This window comes from Sinocyclocheilus grahami, unplaced genomic scaffold, assembly GCF_001515645.1.
Source record: "Sinocyclocheilus grahami isolate Dianchi unplaced genomic scaffold, SAMN03320097.WGS_v1.1 scaffold731.1, whole genome shotgun sequence".
NCBI classification, from domain to species: Eukaryota; Metazoa; Chordata; class Actinopteri; order Cypriniformes; family Cyprinidae; genus Sinocyclocheilus; species Sinocyclocheilus grahami.
The window spans coordinates 343928-350489 of NW_015505910.1; positions in this window are offsets into that span (position 1 = coordinate 343928).

Consider the following 6562-nt stretch of genomic DNA (forward strand, 5'->3'; position numbering starts at 1 on the left):
ACAGAGATTAGTAGGTCTGTTAGTAAAATCTGTTGACTTTAGCAATCTTTGTTGCATTATGTGCCAATGGTGACACATTTTAAAGCACAGCCACCACAAAATCAGACTTCAGCACCTCGTTTTACTTTGAGATGGTTCTGATGTTAAATACAGATTTAAAATCATAACAAGAAATAGTTTAATAGCCATGATACTGTTTGAAATCAAATCTTTCTATGACTGGAAACTCTGGCATCTAGCAATGCCTTGGGGAATAAACAGTTAATCTTAAAAAAATAAAGCATATACATAAACCTAAATAGGAAATAAAACAGTTATTGAATAAGCATGTGTCCTCAACTCCTGAAACATTGGAGTCTCATTACTACTTCTGACTGGTCCATTTCTGATGATTGTGCCAATGTAGTTTACAATCAGTGATTAACATTTAAAGGGTTAGTTCACCCAAAAATGAAAATTGGCTTGTGTTTTACTCACCCTCGAAGCATCCTAGGTGTATATGACTTTCTTCTTTCAGACGAATCCAGTCGGAGTTATATAAAAAATTGTCCTGGCTATTCCAAGCTCTATCATTGCAGTCAGCTGGTGTTGCAGTTGAACAGTCCACAAGTCGTCAAATAAAGCTCGCGCATTCATAATAAAGATCACCTCCCTGCCACGCCGAATTGAGGCAGTAATTAAAGCAAAAGGAGCCCCTACCAAGTATTGAGTACATGTACAGTAAATGAACATACTTTCCAGAAGGCCAACAATTCACTAAAAATGTTGGTAACACTTTACAATAACAGTACATGGTGTACGCGGTGCTCGCGTCGCGGTCTCGGTCTCGGTCTCGGCGATTACACACGGAGCATAAATACAAACTGAAAAACCTGTGGGATCCAAGAACATTATTACTAACTCATCATTAATTACTTATTAAGTAACATTAATTCATGACTTATTAATGTATCATTATGTCATGACTTGTCTTGGAGGGGCACATCTTTAAAAGGTTATCAATTACACATGTTCTATACATATTCAGCTCATCTAAATCAGATATTTGGTGCTTTTCGGTGGTTTGTAAAGAAGTGGAAGAGCAGAGGTCCTGTGGCTGCATTTGGAAGGAGAAGGAACTGAACAGTAGGAGGAAAGTTGACATTTTGAAGGGGCAATAGTGGCCCAAAAGAGCAAGAGCAAGAACACAAGACAAACGTCTGACTGCAGTGCATTATTATGATATAAAGACAGTAAACCAATCCATAACATAAACAAAGCGATGACCATCATCTCTATGCTAACACTGATTTTAATCATGACTAAAAAGCATAGCTCAAAGCTATGACTAAAAAGCCGCATGGCTAAAAATTAGGACTTGAAAGCACATGACTAAAAAAAAACAAGAGGTGACAAAAAGAGCAGAGGGGAAAAGGGCTGATTTGATGGTGTCCTGAGTATTTAAACTGGGCTGTTGGACACATCCCAAATGGTGTTTTGACCAATTAGACACTGTCTTAGCTCTGAGTGTTGCTATATTCCTCCTGCCAATTCATAAATCAAATGTTGTCTCATCAGTCACATGGTCCGAGTTTTTCCCGCTCTTGCAGAGTATAATTTTGGACATGATTTCTATAACAAGAATATGATACAATGACAAAGAATTGGTTGGAAGAAACGTTTCAAGCAAAAAGATTCAAACCCACACATACGAAACATGAATATGAACCCTTAAGCTATTCAATAGTTATCAAAAGCACATACACAATACGTGATTAAAACATGATAGTCTAATGTGTGGGTTACAATACATGATATGGAGTTATGCATAGAAATGATTAGTTGCTCACAAGTCCTTTTAGTGTCATTTAGGTGCAAGGAAAGGCAGTTTCTGTGCCATTCTGTGAATGTATGAAGACCAGAGATTAAGAAGTCTGTAAGGAATCTCAGTCTGTTCTTTGTCTCCTAGGTGGGGGAAGTCAATCCAAAGAGCTCGTGATCGTCACTGGTTTACATGATGGTCATGCTGTGCATCTCTGACCATTTAATCTTGATTACTTGCCCCCAAAATTGACAATCTCCTTCCTGAGATGTAATGATCAGTGCGTTCTCTGTGTTAATTTTGAAAGCTGTTCTGTGAAAGTTTTGGTTAGGCTTGCTTCAGACTGGCTTGTGGCGCCAGGATCTGATTTACGAACATCCTGTGTCTTGGGCCTCTCTGGAATTTCGGCTCCTCATATTTCAACCATGTTCTATTTAAATTTTAAATTGTCTGATTCGGTCTGATACCCTACACGAGTTTCACAATTTGAGTTGAATTACTAAAATAAATGAACTTTTCCATGACATTCTAATTTATTGAGATGCACCTGTACACTTTTCTCTCACTTCCGTTATCTTTCATATGCGGAAGGCGTTCTGGCAGATGACGCAGCACGTATGCGCAGTGCGCGCCCCTCTGAGGTATGCTAGTCTCGCGAGTTTGTTTTATAGGAGCAAAGGAAGCAAAGTTTCCTTACTTTAGCAAAGGAAAACCAGTCTTCTCTTGGCTTATATTGAAATCCTCCGACATTTTTCTTTGCAAATCTTCGGTTTGTACTTCTAATTCGTCACCGGCGTTTTGTTTTGTTGTCTCTCCGCATTCGTCACTAATCACGCAACGCCGACGTGCTACGTTTGGCATGAAGTTGGCGGAAGTGATATAAAAGTGTTAATTATGTTTGAAATCTTTTCCATGACATTCTAATTTATTGAGATGCACCTGTACACTTTTCTCTCACTTCCGTTATCTTTCATATGCGGAAGGCGTTCTGGCAGATGACGCAGCACGTATGCGCAGTGCGCGCCCCTCTGAGGTATGCTAGTATCGCGAGTTTGTTTTATAGGAGCAAAGGAAGCAAAGTTTCCTTACTTTAGCAAAGGAAAACCAGTCTTCTCTTGGCTTATATTGAAATCCTCCGACATTTTTCTTTGCAAATCTTCGGTTTGTACTTCTAATTCGTCACCGGCGTTTTGTTTTGTTGTCTCTCCGCATTCGTCACTAATCACGCAACGCCGACGTGCTACGTTTGGCATGAAGTTGGCGGAAGTGATATAAAAGTGTTAATTATGTTTGAAATATGGATATTTTTCTTACAAAAAAGCATGGATTCACTACAGGAGGCCTTTATTCACCCCCTGGAGCCGTGTGAGACACGTTTTATTATGGATACGCACGTTTATTTGACGACTTGTGGACTGTTCAACTGCAACACCCGCTGACTGCAGTGATAGAGCTTGGAATAGCCAGGACAATTTTTAATATAACTCCGACTGGATTCGTCTGAAAGAAGAAAGTCATATACACCTAGCATGCTTCGAGGGTGAGTAAAACACAAGCCAATTTTCATTTTAATACATTTATAGCTACATTTATTTTGTAATTTAAATTATGTAATTCCGTTACAACTAGTTACTCCCCGACACTGATGACAGAATAACATCTCCTCTACACCTTCACCTGAAAAACAAAGTTGTGAGGCGAATCATTGACATTTGCCTTCAGATCAAACTCAAGGGGTCGCAGGGGCCTCTGAGGTCCGAGCTACTCAGCCAAACATTCCTTTACGAGCATTATCTATGATCTGTCAACATGAGCTGATCAAATAAGTGTTGAGCACACAAGCGCTGATCTGATCTGGGGCAGCTCGTGTTTAGCGGTGTGTCTCTGTTCTACAATGTGGCATGGACTCAAGGTGCAAAGTTGCAATGACAACAACATGATGTGCGGACTGATGGTAAAAGTGTCATCAAGGGCCATTAAAAATACGCTCTTGTACAAATACGCTAGGTAAACGAGTTATGTAAGATAATCCGATGTAACTGAGGTGACGTTCCAGCAGGTGGCAGCAAAGCTTGTATTATAGCAGTTCACTGTCTCTTCTCCAGAAATTTTTTAGTTCACCCACTGTATAATATAATATAATATAATATAATATAATATAATATAATATAATATTTTTGCTACATATAATCCCATAATATTTGTATAGTAGGTTTCCACTGGACTGAACCTATTAATTTATATATATGTCTCTATATATTGAAGTACTGATAAGATTAGATATAGACTGTCATAAACATACTCTGTGTTTATTGATATGAGTCTTATTTTTTGAAGTGTATTTTATCTGTTTAACTGTAAATCCCTGGACTACTGATGCAAGTAGGCGCTCTAACATGCATGTAGTCATACTATAGAAAATGTCTGTACCACATTTGACCCCACAACAAAAGAGAAACAAGTAGGAAATAGTGTTTTACACTATTACACACATACAGTGGGTACGGAAAGTATTCAGACCCCCTTAAATTTTTCACTCTTTGTTATATTGCAGCCATTCGTCAAATACAAAAGTTTTGTGTTTATAATTTTGTTCAATGTGTATATATACTGTATATATAGTGTGACGAGCGTATATGCGTAGATGCTGAGACTGGGACCTGATGCTCCCATACGTCCTCTTCGGGATCCGCGAAGTTCCACAGGCCTCAACTGGCTTCACCCTCTTCGAGCTCCTCTTTGGCCGGCAACCCCGAGGCCTCCTGGATGTGGCGAAGGAAGCCTGGGAGCAGCAGCCACTTTGTCTACGAGCATTTAAAACAGATGAGGGAACGGATCGACCGGGTCATGCCATTAGTCCGGGAACACCTGACAAAGGCGCAGCAGGCCCAACATCGCCACTATAACTGGGCAGCCCAGCCACAGGAGTTCCAGCCCGGAGACCGAGTCATGGTCCTAGTCCCCAATGCAGCCTGCAAATTCCTGGCCACCTGGCAGGGTCCCTATACTGTGCTGGAGAAGATTGGGCCGGTGACGTACTGGGGCGTCAGCCAGGAAGGAGGAGAGCCGAGCAGCTCTACCACATTAACCTCCTGAAGAAGTGGATGGGGACTAGAGACCAGCTCGTGGCCCTCGCCATCTCTGATCCCGTGGTTGTTGATGTCAACCCCCACCTCTCAGCTGCCCAGAAGAGGGAGCTGCAGCACCTGGCCGGTCAGTTCTCTAATGTATTCTCCTCTCTTCCCGGGCGGACCAACGTCCTGCAGCACGACCTCCGGACGCCGCCAGGGGTTGTCATCAGGCAACGGCCCTACCGTGTCCCTGAGGCTTGTCGGTGAGCTATTGAGGAGGAAATTCAACAGATGCTGAAGTTGGGGGTGATAGAACCATCACGCCACCATTTGCCTCATGCAGTGCAACTGTGAAGATGGTGGATGTGGAGGTCCTGGGCTGGTGTGGTTACACGTGGTCTGTGGTTGTGAGGCCGGTTGGATGTACTGCCAAATTCTCTGAAACGCCTTTGGAGACGGCTTATGGTAAAGAAATGAACGTTCAATTCACGGGCTCCGGTGGACATTCCTGCAGTCAGCATGCCAATTGCACGCTCCCTCAAAACTTGTGACATCTGTGGCATTGTGCTGTGTGATAAAACTGCACATTTTAGAGTGGCCTTTTATTGTGGCCAGCCTAAGGCACACCTGTGCAATATTCATGCTGTCTAATCAGCATCTTGATATGCCACACCTGTGAGGTGGATGGATTATCTCTGCAAAGGAGACGTGCTCACTAACACAGATTTAGACAGATTTGTGAACAATATGTGAGAGAAATAGGCCTTTTGTGTACATAGAAAATGTCTTAGATCTTTGAGTTCAGCTCATGACAAATGGGGTCAAATACAAAAGTTTTGTGTTTATAATTTTGTTCAATGTGTATATATACTGTATATATAGTGTGACGAGCGTATATGCGTAGATGCTGAGACGGGTGGTCGTGGAGGACAAGCGCGACTGGGACCTGATGCTCCCATACGTCCTCTTCGGGATCCGCGAAGTTCCACAGGCCTCAACTGGCTTCACCCTCTTCGAGCTCCTCTTTGGCCGGCAACCCCGAGGCCTCCTGGATGTGGCGAAGGAAGCCTGGGAGCAGCAGCCAGCAGCCCATCACTCTGTCATCGAGCATGTAAAACAGATGAGGGAAAGGATCGACCGGGTCATGCCATTAGTCCGGGAACACCTGACAAAGGCGCAGCAGGCCCAACATCGCCACTATAACTGGGCAGCCCAGCCACAGGAGTTCCAGCCCGGAGACCGAGTCATGGTCCTAGTCCCCAATGCAGCCTGCAAATTCCTGGCCACCTGGCAGGGTCCCTATACTGTGCTGGAGAAGATTGGGCCGGTGACGTACTGGGGCGTCAGCCAGGAAGGAGGAGAGCCGAGCAGCTCTACCACATTAACCTCCTGAAGAAGTGGATGGGGACTAGAGACCAGCTCGTGGCCCTCACCATCTCTGATCCCGTGGTTGTTGATGTCAACCCCCACCTCTCAGCTGCCCAGAAGAGGGAGCTGCAGCACCTGGTCGGTCAGTTCTCTAATGTATTCTCCTCTCTTCCCGGGCGGACCAACGTCCTGCAGCACGACCTCCGGACGCCGCCAGGGGTTGTCGTCAGGCAATGGCCCTACCGCGTCCCTGAGGCTTGTCGGTGAGCTATTGAGGAGGAAATTCAACAGATGCTGAAGTTGGGGGTGATAGAACCATCGT